Genomic DNA, 12,250 nt, shown 5'->3' on the forward strand with positions numbered 1-12,250 from the left:
GATATTACGATTGATTCTAAGGAAGGAGGCGTAGATTATTCTGATATTACCCTTAGTATAGGAGGAGATATTCACTGGTTCCAAGAAGTTATAATATTCTCCACCCCAACTGCTGAGTTACTGTGGCTTGCAGCTCTTATTCCTTGCTGTAGTGGCACAGCAAGGAACCAGTAAGTGAGCACGAGTGCCTGGAGCGGTGCGAGAGATGCGTTCCTCGGCTCACCTCCCCCTTCTCCAGGCTGCTGCTAGGAAGGGTGAGTCAACCCCCCTCTGACGTCCCCCCCGAAGCGTCTGCGTGTGGGATGCAGTGTACAAATGGAAAATACTCTTTGGACCCTGAGAAGAACAAAAGAAAGAGAGAATCTGTGGTGGGTGAGAGAGGAAAAGTGCACCTTGAAGCAGGGGACACCCTGCTGGCACTGCCTATCGCATTCACCACCCTTTTTCTGCAGGTTGTTGTTTCTCGAGGGTCAGTAAGTAATAATGCCCCTAGTTCTATCTGGCATGCAAAGTTCCTCAACTATTAATTTTCTATTAGCCCAAAGGCACAATCATGAGCACTCTAAAAGCATCTGTTGTACAAATCTTAGTGATTTTTCAAAATCAATATATCAGAATATATAAAAGTTGAAGACTTCTTTCAAAGCAGTTAGAGATTAGCACAGAATGGGGCCCTTGGGGATTTATTTCCAGGTTGCAGAAAGTTGGGCTGCAGACCAAACACGTGTTTGTTCTTTTTAGTAGGTTAACAGTATTTCTTGTCATGATGTTATGTTTGCCTTGTTTCCTTTCTCACACTTATAGTATTGTCAATCGAGGCCTTGATTGAGTTATACTGATTGTATTATTAATATAATTAGTGTTGTTATTTTATAGTACGGTAGAAGTTTGCTAATAAACAAAAAAGGGGGAAATGTGGGAACGTAAGAAAAAACTGCACGGAGCAGCAGCTGCGGAGCAAGATAAGTGGCATGAGAACCAAGGACACCTTCAGAAGAAGAAAGAACATCTCACAGCTCTGACTGGCTAAGCACCTGTGTGAACGGCTGAGGAGTGTTTTGCAGAATGCTCTGTTAACATGTATAAATAGAGTAGTGCTTAACAATAAAGCAGACTAATAGCCTTTAACCACATTGGTGTGCTGTTATGTCTCTAGCGCGTCCTGAGAGTCCAGAGACTTCCCCACATTTGGCGCCCGAACAGGGACCCTTCGTGGGACGATTCGGGGAAGTGGACAACGGCAGGACGGTCGCGACAGAGGTTGGCACCGTGTTGCGGTAGCTGGGTTAGGCGCCGACGTAAGTGCTGCGGTTAGCTGGAAGCGGGGTCGCGACCCGCCCTCTGTATCCACGATGGAGTGGGAAGCTGCGGAGAAACTGCCATTAAATATTCTCTCTAAGAGAGGGGAGCAGTCATCTCCTAAAGGCATGGCCGAGACCCTGGTGCACTGGGCTCGGAAGAAGGGACATTTGTCAGAAGTGGCGCTGATATTCAGCGTCGACAAATGGTGTGATATTGGGGACTGCATGTGGGAATCAGTCATTAATGGTGGAAAGGAAGAAAAACTACTGCGGCCCCTTGACCCCTTGTGGAGGTCTGTTATTAACTCTTTGAAAGCTATGCAAGCCAAGCGACAGGCAGCCGCTGCAGCTATGCAGGCACTGGCTGGTACAACAACTAATTTGGCTTCAGAGTTTGACGTGCCTGTTCGGGGTATCACACACCCTGTGTGTTCCTCGGCGGGTCAAATAAAAGCATTGGTAGGGGCTGCAGCTCCTGATCTTTCAAATGACACTGCTACTGAGTCATCTGCAGTAGTGCAGCAGGAAAAAAGGACTATATCTGACATCACCCCTGATGGACACTGCCAGGAGCAGCCTCCTGCCGAATCAGAGAGCGTCGGTGAGGGTGAGGGATTAGAAAAACTGGATTGCAAGGTTAAAATATTAACAAAGCGATTATGTAATCTGGAAATCTGTATGTGGCAAAAAAAAGATACGGGGCCTGACGGAGGCTCTCAACTAGTGCCTTCTACGGGTCCTGACCTACCGACAGTGCCTTTTGCTCCACCGACTCATCCGGCAGCGCCGCCCGACTGAACTACGGAGAGCTCGTTTCGCGCGCGCCCGCACCGTTCTGCGGGACAGGGGCTGAGCGGTCGGGATCTGTGCGGAGTTCACTGGTGAGGGAGCAGCCGGTAAATCTTGCAGCGTTACAGTTAGTTGACGTTTCAGAATCAGCCTGTAGTTACCTTAGCATTGGTTACTTTTCTCAAATGGTAAAGCAAAAATGTTCCTGAATTTCCGAAAACTGGATTCTCTTTCTATGGAGAGTTTTGGGGCAGGGTTGGCGCAAAGCTCCGGGAGGTTTTTGTTACTATGACAGCACGGCTGCTAAACTTTTATCTGTTTGGAACCAAGTAATGGAAGGGCTTAAACAAATTCAACAAGGAAGAATTTCTTCCGTCTATTCCCCATCGCCCTCCCTCCCACCCCCGTCGCTACCCCTCGGTGCAGAAAGCAGCCCTGGTCCGCATTCCGCATTCGGTCCGCAGCTCCGACCCCACCCCTGACCGCGGGGAAAAGAAATCGCGACTCCCTCCCTTCCCTCACCCCCCCACCCCCCATCGCTGCTGCCCTCGGCTCCGTCCCTGGCGCTCATCCCGCTCCCACCCTCCGCCCCACCCCCGTTGCTCGGGGTGACGCTGCTTTCCTCTACCCCGCCTACGTCCCCTCACGCTGCGTCTCTGCAGCCTGCGTGTAACTTAGAGCCAATAACGGACCTGCTTATATTTCTAAAGGCATTCGAACTTCCCTCCAAGAATAGGGTGTTAGATATATTACAGGCATTCCTCATTCTCCCACTGGACAAGCTATCATTCATCATACTCATCTAACATTGAAATCCATTCTTAATAAACAAAAAAGGGGGAATATGGGAGACACACCACAAGAAAGACTGTAAGTGTTTTGCTTTCTCTGTGCCATCTGTCAATAAAGTGGAGCCAGCCTCTCGGTATCAATGGGTTGTACTGCCTCAAGGCATGAAGAATTCTCCAATTATGTGTCAGATATTCGTAGCCACACCTTGCAACCTATTTGTAAAGCAAACCCTCATATGATTATTTATTATTACATGGATGGCATACTGTGCTGTTCAGGAACAGCCTTTTGATAATAGCTGGGAAATGCAATTAATCTCCCATCTCTCTCAATTTGGCCTTACAGTGGCACCGGGGAAAGTGAAACGCACCTTTCCTATGTTAAATTTGGGTTGGAAATTATCAGATGCTATGATATGCCCTCAGACTGTAGAATTGAAAATTGACATTTCCACACTCACTGACTTACAAACTCTTTTAGGTCGCTTACAATGGCTACGGCCAACGGTTGGCATTTCCAATGTTCAATTAGAACTGTTGTTGTCAAGAGGGAGATGTGCTAATGATGCTATCCTATTGACGCCTGAGGCTAAGCAGGCTCTAATTCAGATTACCGCCCAGATTCAATCAGCAGCTAGCTACTGTCAGTCCTTACATCACAACATCTCCCTTGTCTTGTATGTCCAGGAGAAGCATGCTGTCACAGTCATTTGTCAATGAAAACAAAAACAAACAAACAAACAAAAAAACCCACACTTCTCCTCAAAACAGGCCTACTAAACAATCTTCTGCTTCTCCTTCTGTGTTTTTGTTTTTTTTTTTTTGCTGAAATGGCTGTTTCCCCCTGCTCAGCCTCGGTCGTCCTTGATGACTCGTATCAATATAGTAGCTGAACTGATTCATGTGGGCAGAGAGAGAGTTCTCTGCATAGCGGGGCAAGAACCTGACGATATTAGTTTACCTTTTACCTTGCTGTGGGCAGAGTGGGCGTACTGTCACTCCCTCTCCTTACAGTTTGCTTCAGAAGGGTACCCTGGTCATTTTCATTTAGAACGCCCTGATCAGCGAGTAGCGTTGTTTCTGGAAAAAAACTGACTGGATTGGAATACCTCGGTATTCGAAATGATCGGTGGATGGTCGCACAGTATATACTGACACTGGATGCTGGAGCCACAAAGCTGTCTGTGTGTGGTGGGACAATAGCTGGAAGCATCAGTTTGTGCCAATGGAGCTGCAAGACAGTTTACAAACTATGGAACTAAAAGCAGTTTTATGGGCCTTTAGTGTGTGGCCAAATGAACCTCTAAATGTTGTAACTGATTCCCTCTACGCGGCTGGCATATGTCAAAGAATTGAGGATGCCCACATTAGAGACAACAAGAATGTGTGCCTTATCTCTCTGTTTTTACGTCTTAAACACACATTACGGCGAAGAAAGGAACCATATTGTGTCATCCACATTCGCAGTCACCTAAACACTGTTGGTTTAGGGCAGGGTAATGCTGTTTGCTGATAAATTGGTTGTTGTAACTCCTGTTAATCTGTTCGATGCTGCTCGTATCTCTCATGAGATGTTTCATCAAAATGCCCGTGGTTTACATAGACAGTTTAATATTGGTGTGAATGATGCAAGGTTGATAGTTCAGACATGTCCACAGTGCAGTTACCATAACAGTGGCCTTGGGCTGGGGACTAATCCCCGAGGATTGAAAGCATTGGAAGTGTGGCAAACGGATGTCACCCATATTGCAGAGTTTTGGTTGATTGCGATGTGTTCATGTTGCTATCGACACTTACTCTGGATTTATATGGGTTTCTCCCTTAGCGGGTGAATCTGCTAGATACGTCATTAAACATTGGATTGCATGTCTTGCTATCTTGGGACTTCCAAAACAAATTAAAATGGATAATGGGCCAACCTAAAAGTTGCAGTCAGTACCGTCCTTTTTGCAAAAGTGGGGAGTTCAACATAAGTTCGGGATCCCACATGCTCCTCCAGGTCAGGCTATTATAGAGCGCACACATGCTACACTAAAAACACAACTAAACCGAATGAGCGATACACGTGATGTGCCAGATCGCCTCATGAGCGTTCTTTTCTCCCTTAACTTCCCTTTTGTACGAGGAGGCTCATATAGCTCATACATGCTATAACCGTGCATCATTCAGGCACTGGTATGAGAATGCTATCTGAGACTGCAAAAGTATCTTACAAAGATCCATTGACTGGAGATTGGAAGGGCCCAAGTACTACCATACTTGTAGAAAGAGGTTATTTTTGCCTTTTCACAGATGATGGCCCTATTTGGATTCCTGCTCGCAGTGTTTGCCCTTGGTGCAGAAGCACTACCTGAACCGCACCAAATCAACTCGTGGCAAAATATGTGGGTCACCTGGACTAAATCAACAGGCTGGACCAACTTCTGCTTAATACTTGCTTCTGCCACTGATCCCTTCCAAACTTGTTTTATAGGGATGTTGTTTCTCAATGATTCTGACTTTTCTGCTTACTCCACAGGTAGTTGCAATGTACTGGATACTCCAGATGATTGTTCTTTTTTAAACTTCTTAGGAGTCTCAATACCACAATACCCTGGGACTCACAGGAGTTAAATCTTCTTGGAACTCAAAAGGTCGGTAACACATCTAAGGGATGGAAGAAAACATGTTTTATGTTTGGAAATACCAGGAAATGTTTTTGGGGGTCCATGTTACATTGGTAAATTCACTATATTTTCTCTCACTTTCCAGGACATGCGTGATATCCACTCTAAACATAGCGCACGGGTAGCATTTAGCTGTCCTTATACCAGGAGCTGTTGCTAGGAATAGGCGTTATAACCATTAGTATAGTTATCCGTATTGTAAAATGCTTACTTAACAAACTGTCCACTACTGTCTTGCTTGCGCAAAAGGAAGAAGGGGGAATGGTTGTGCGTACTGCCACTGCAGCTCATGGAACCCACAAAAAGAACGGTGTCAGGATGTGAAACGATGAGAAAGACTGAAACCAGGCTTGAAACGACCATGAACTCATAGTGATTGGGATTGTGTGCTTCTTATTATTATTTGGTTTTGCTTTGTAACTTGTTGTATTTCAAACAGCAGAGTAGTAACCGTTGTTGTGTGGTTTTTATTTTTTTTTAATTTTTTTTTAGTAATAGATTGAATGTGAATTAACAGGATTTAATGTTACTAATGCTGAAATCTATGGAGATAGCTATTTTAATGTATTAGTAGTGCTAAGACAAAACCTGGAAAGGAATCCCAAGCAAAGGGATGACCTTATATTATAGAATGATTAACTCTCTTTCATCCCACTATTCGGGAATTTAAAATATGATCATGAAGCACCTGAGACAAAGGCACACGCTAAGAGAGTTAACCTTGATAGTTTATTCTGCAAGCAGATGTTCCATTTGGCCTCTGTATCACGCACTGGCCATGTGGATGCAGTGTACAAATGGAAAATACTCTTTGGACCCTGAGAAGAACAAAAGAAAGAGAGAATCTGTGGTGGGTGAGAGAGGAAAAGTGCACCTTGAAGCAGGGGACACCCTGCTGGCACTGCCTATCGCATTCACCACCCTTTTTCTGCAGGTTGTTGTTTCTCGAGGGTCAGTAAGTAATAATGCCCCTAGTTCTATCTGGCATGCAAAGTTCCTCAACTATTAATTTTCTATTAGCCCAAAGGCACAATCATGAGCACTCTAAAAGCATCTGTTGTACAAATCTTAGTGATTTTTCAAAATCAATATATCAGAATATATAAAAGTTGAAGACTTCTTTCAAAGCAGTTAGAGATTAGCACAGAATGGGGCCCTTGGGGATTTATTTCCAGGTTGCAGAAAGTTGGGCTGCAGACCAAACACGTGTTTGTTCTTTTTAGTAGGTTAACAGTATTTCTTGTCATGATGTTATGTTTGCCTTGTTTCCTTTCTCACACTTATAGTATTGTCAATCGAGGCCTTGATTGAGTTATACTGATTGTATTATTAATATAATTAGTGTTATTATTTTATAGTACGGTAGAAGTTTGCTAATAAACAAAAAAGGGGGAAATGTGGGAACGTAAGAAAAAACTGCATGGAGCAGCAGCTGCGGAGCAAGATAAGTGGCATGAGAACCAAGGACACCTTCAGAAGAAGAAAGAACATCTCACAGCTCTGACTGGCTAAGCACCTGTGTGAACAGCTGAGGAGTGTTTTGCAGAATGCTCTGTTAACATGTATAAATAGAGTAGTGCTTAACAATAAAGCAGACTAATAGCCTTTAACCACATTGGTGTGCTGTTATGTCTCTAGCGCGTCCTGAGAGTCCAGAGACTTCCCCACATCTGCGTCACTTTTTCTGCTCTACACCTCCTTACCTAGTACATAATTCCAAAACAATTCTAAAGAAATAGTCCCACATCAATTCCCCCCTTTTCTACAATCTTGCAATTGTCACGTCGCTAGATGACACCATTCTCACCTCAGGATTTATGAAGAACGCCCCGCTTTCCAACTTTTAGTGTATCTTACGCTGTTTCCATTAAACATACTCAAGAAACAATGTAACAACACATACGAATATTCCAAGAAAGAGTAAGACTACACAAGCCTTGAAGAGTTGCTTTAGCCAGGCAAAGCTCGGTAACCAACTGGTTAATCTGCTCCACAGTTCTGTAAATCCAAATGAGGTGTTATCCAAAATAACTTGGTGGATCACCTGAATTTATTCCCATAGTTTAGTGTGCACATCTGTTTCTTTTCTTTGAGTTCCATCAGTTTTGATTAATTATAGCGTACACCCCTACTTCTTTGGCTGTCAGGAGATCAAGAGCCATTCCTTTCTGCAATACTACTTGACTAAGAGAGGATACCTCTGTCTGCAGTCCAAGTCTAGTGTCCATAGCTGAGTTCATGATATTCTCTAGTGTAGCTGCTATATTGATAATTGCCTTTTCTGATTCACTTACTCCTAGTCTAGGAAAAAAACATCCAATAAAACTACGGAACCCAGAGGGCCTGTCTATATGGGGGTTATTACCTGCTTCACCCTTTTCCAAGAGGTTCTCAGTATCCCTGGAGGAGGCGCTGTTCCATTGAAGCACTAAGTATCCTCCTCATAATGTCCTTTCTAGTTCTCAGGAAGGGTCTCACATTGAGGCCTGTCAATAGTTGTATACTGAATTTAGGTCCTTTTTCCTATTGTCGTGATTTTATTTGCACACCTACACCTACTTCCTGCTCCTCCCATAGTGTCCAATTGGTGGAGGGAATCCCACACTGAGGGATTTCCATTCCTCCATCTCTTGGTAAGGCTGTACATATCCAACAATCAAGGAGCTTTAGGCTAACCGCTAGTGATATTTGAATAGGTGATTTCACGCCAGGCTAAAGCAAGTGCAATCTATAAACACATTCTAAACTTACTGTCTCTTAATCCTTAGCTCCAATGGTCCAGTCTTCTTAATATTCCACTGGGGTTGAGATGTCTTCTTAACTCACGTGTAGCTCCACAAGCTTGCTCTTTCACCTTGATCGCTGGATATGATATGATATGATATGTTCTGGAACCCCAAATCCTGGAATTATCTCTTGTAACAGTACTTTAGTTACTCCCTGCACCTTGTTGGTCCTGCAAGGGAAAAGCCTCTGGCCAACCTGAAGAGGTGTCTGTTAATACCAGCATATACCTATACCCCCCTTTTCTTGGGAGTTCAGGGAAATCAATTCACCATTGTTGCCCAGGATAAATTCCCTTCCCTGTTTGTCCCAGGGCACCCTGGGGCCTGTTCTAGGATTACTCTGTAAACAGATCTCACATTGCTGTGTTACCTGCTTAGTGGTGGTGTATAAATTCCAAGCCACAACCCGTTGGCTCAAGTATTTATACAGGGTCTCGGTTCCCCAGTGAGTTTTCCTGTGCTCAGCCATGATTATGGCCCGTAATAGTGAGGTGGGAACTATTATCTTGTTTTGAAGCCTGCACCTCTGTGTCCTCTGTTTCTGAATGCTCTCCAAGCCCCCTCGATTAGTTTATCCAGGTCCTGTATTTTGCTTCCTTTACTCTGTGTATTGCCGGGAGAAAAGAAGGACATTCTTGCTCTGATTAGCAAAAGACCTTGGGAGATGTAAACAAGTTCAGCAGAATGAAGGGAGAAAGCCGAAAGATTGTAACTATCTGTGCCAGACCGAGCCTCTCGACGTGATCACGAGGCGTCCAGGAGTGAGCAGATGCTATCAAGGTCAAGCTGACCAGTGGCAAACCTGAGGTGGCTGACAGAGGTGAGTGGCCTGTGTGCCACAGGATGGCACAAGAGGGACGAGCCCAGCTCTAGTGCCATCTCCTTCAGGGCAGGATGGAAGATCCAGCACTGCCGCATGCAGCAAAAGGGTCACAATTCATAAGACACTTGACCAAGAGCATATTGTTCAAGTTCACTGTACACAATAAAAGTTTTTGTTCTGCACGAACAACAGAGTCTGTGTCTAATTGCCACAGGTAAACCTTAGTCTGCTTTGCCCTCCTCAACCTGAATGAGGACCTCTGGATAGGATTTAAAAAGGGCATAGAGAGTTTTTACCAGTATTCCATAGTTGTATATCCATATGCAACACCACCTCGTCATCCCTAGGAAAGTCCGGAGCGCCTTTGCTGCTTGAGGTTCCACAGTCTGGCAAATCGCTTCCTTCCTTGTAGTTCTCTAGGGTTTGGAATCCAGCAGCAATTTCGTAACCCAAATAGGTTACTTGTGGCCACACCATCTGGGCTTTCTGTGGAGAAACTCAATAGCCATCAAGTCCGAGAAAGCTATGCATACCTCCTTTGTTGTGGTAGCTATCAGAAGGTCATCCATGTGCTGTGACAGGGTTCCTTGTCCTGGGGCCGTACCCATTGCTCCAGTCTTTGGCAAGTTGGTTCCTGAAAAGAGTGGGACTTTGTTTGTTTGTTTGTTTGTTTTAACCTCTGGAAAAGTGCTGTGCATGTAAGTTGTGTTGTTCTTCCTGAATCAGGATTCTCCCACTCAAAGGTAAACATGAGCTGATTCTCTGGACTCAATGGTGGACAAAAAATGGCATCTTCTAGGTCCAGAACGGCAAACCATGCCAATTCACCTGATAATTTTGGAAGCAGCGTGTATGGGTATGCTACCAATGGGTATAAATCCTACACTATTCTATTGATGGCCCTTAAATCTTGTGCTCACACTCCAGTAACAACCCGAATTTCTGAAAACTGTCAATTATTGGCTGGATTCCTTTCCCATCTCCGAATTTGAGGGGGTACAGTTTAATCCGAACCGGCCGAGCTCCCTGCTTTATTCCGATTGCTAGTGGTGCTGCATTCTTAGCTCTTCCTGGGGTCTCTACTACCCACACCCCAGGATAGACTTGATCACTTCCTTTGTCTGGGATCCTGGTCCCAGCAGGGGTAGTGATCAATGCTAAACTAAGCACCTCCATTAACTGTTCTTCTTGTACCTTACATTCCAATTTTCCTTTCAACTTGATTTCAAGATTCCAGTTGTTCTAATAAATCTCGCCCTAGTAAAGGCTTTGGTGAATTTGGCACCTACAAACATTTGTGTATCCCTACCTGTTTACCTACACTAAGTTGTCAAGGCTTAAGAAAGTAAACCTCCTCACTTTTGCCAGTGTCTTCCCTTACGGTTACAAATTCACCACTCACTGGAGTATTTAACACCCAATTAGATGCTCCAGTTACTACAAATTCCACACTTTGCTGCAATTCCTTCCTCAGCTTAATCTTCTCTACCCTTGACTGTTACTGCATCTGTTACCAAATCCAGCACCTCTTTTTGCACTAACTGCTTTCCCGTTCAACGGGGGCAGAACCCTCCTGGGCTCTTCCAGCTCTCCCCCTTCAGCTCTTCCTGAAGAGATCTCTGGGTCCTAGAGCCCTGCTCTCAGCTCCTCCCTTCCTAAGGCTTCCCGTGCTAACACTGGGATATCAAGTTTCCCAGGTCTCTGCAGATGAAGGCTATTCGCTCCCAGCATCTCATCTCCTGCCTTCGCAAAAACAATATTAACTGCTAAATGGTCATCGCCTTCCAACCACCACTGATTACAATTTTTAATTAAAGTTTTCTTGCTCACGGGGCCCCCAGGCTCTCCAGCAATATCTCAGGTGGAATTTGCCTGGGAACTTCCTTTCCCTGTGTTCCTCCATACTAAATTTCATTGATTCTTTATTGTTCCCCAAAGTCCACACCTTATAGCTAGTAAGTTACTGTGACCAAATACATACTCCTCTTTAAACCCCAGTCCACAACGCCAACCAAAATGCCAGTTTCCTCTATTCCACTGTAATTCCTGGGCAGTACTACAGGTCAAGGCTCTGATAACAAATACAGGGTTAAACAAATATCCAACTAAACTCGATTCCCACGTTCACACCACTCACACCTGGGATCCAAAGGTTAGCATTCACACTAGATAGCAGCCGCTTATAAAGTCTCGTTGCTGGGTAATGGAGTCTGCCTACTTCCCCAGGGCACAAGAACACCAAATTCCCTGGGCACGAGCTATAACCAATGTCTCCCAGCAACAAGAGCACTTGTATTGTAAATGGAATTCCACAAGCAATAATTTTATAACAGAAACACTTAACAATCACAAAGATAACAACAATGAAAAACCAGTTTGGACATTTACTCGTTACATGATCCTACCAGGCCCCTTCCTGGCAGCTAACTGCAAATGCCCCCCAGCGCATTTTTGTTGCGATGATTTCTCCAAAGTATTACAAAGCTTACATTCCCGAGTGCATTATAGCCTCAATCTCAGGGTGCCTTGCAAGATTTCACCTCAGAGATACCTCCCCAAGTGGGACCCTGCTCTCAAGGGTTGTGCTCCCACACCGATCTGCATCACACAGCCTATAGCTGTGGATCCACCCTCTGGGGGAGCACCCTCGCTCCTTCACCCAAATGGAGGACATCTCCTTAAGACATACGGGTCCCTGTACCTGTAACGTACCTGGTGCATACCAGGGCTCTTTCTCTGCCCCACAGTGGATGATGTGTGGGCCTCTCTCCTCCTCAAAATTAAGACACTTGCACTTAAGCCTTTGCAGGACAGATCTTTCCAGGTACAATCCCTTCCTGGTTTTGTGCAATTATCACCAGCCTCTGTTTTCAAAAGACAGGTGCCTGTGACAGATAGGTGAATATCTCCAAGAACCAAACTGAAACAATAGAAGCTAGGCACTTAATAAAAAATAATCCCTCACAAAGCCCACCTAAATTGTTCAGTATCTAAATATTTTACAAATCTGGGTCATGGATCCCTAAGTTCATTTGGGGAGATGCCTATGTGGTCATCCTCACAGCGGTATGTGTCCCTTTTTAAAGCCGGCGGG

Source organism: Phasianus colchicus, chromosome 33 (assembly GCF_987193195.1).
Source record: "Phasianus colchicus chromosome 33, bPhaCol1.hap1.1, whole genome shotgun sequence".
NCBI lineage: Eukaryota > Metazoa > Chordata > Aves > Galliformes > Phasianidae > Phasianus > Phasianus colchicus.